Source organism: Gavialis gangeticus, unplaced genomic scaffold (genome assembly GCF_001723915.1).
Source record: "Gavialis gangeticus isolate Ggan-Ray unplaced genomic scaffold, GavGan_comp1, whole genome shotgun sequence".
NCBI classification, from domain to species: domain Eukaryota; kingdom Metazoa; phylum Chordata; order Crocodylia; family Gavialidae; genus Gavialis; species Gavialis gangeticus.
The window spans coordinates 43,367,654-43,368,443 of record NW_017728996.1 but is presented as its reverse complement, the minus strand read 5'-3'; positions in this window follow the sequence as shown (position 1 = coordinate 43,368,443).

The following is a 790-nucleotide window of genomic DNA, read 5'->3' as shown; positions in this document are numbered from 1 at the left end:
GGTGGAGGGCCACTTACTGAGTTTTGTCAAGCCATCAAGGTCCACACGACAGGCAGCCAGGAGCAGATAACTATTAATTTTCTAAATTTTCAGGGGCCCCATGGGTTGGATAGAATGGCCCGGTGGGCTGCATCCGGCCCACAGGCCGCATTTTGCCCACCCCTGCTCTATGCTATGAGTGCATGGTTACAGAGGTACTGCAATTAGGCTACTTGTACACATGACGGGCATTTAGTTCTCCCTAAATTGAAACAGTGGATTTTTAATTGGTGGGTTTTTGTGTCAATTAAAAACCTACTGTTTTAATTTAGGGACCTCCATCACATCACAGTGACAGACCCCTGTCAGCTCATCTGTCTCCCTCCACCCCTGCTGCTGTGGGCAGGCTCAACCAGAAAAAAAAAATCATGTTTTAACTGCCCCCACCCCCTGCAGCTCAGGTCCTGCTGGCAGCTCAACCCTTGGCCACAGGAGAGGTGGGTAGACCCTGGGAGGGGGGGGAAAAAAAAAGAAAGAGAGAGAGAGAGAGAGAGAGAGAGATCAGACCCCTCACCACTTTTTTCTTTCTTTTTTTTTTTTTTCTCTCAGGGGAGCCTGCCTGCATGAGCTGCCACCAGGTCGCACAGCACCTGTGCATGGTCCCCACTGCTTTCCTGCCACCTGGGACCACCCAGGGATGGGCTGGCTTGCTCCTGGGGCAGTGCAGCAAGGCGGCAGGAGGGCAGCTGGGTGTGCTGGGGACCAGAGAAGGCGGTGGGGATGGTGCAGGGGGTGCTGGAAACTTGCCAAG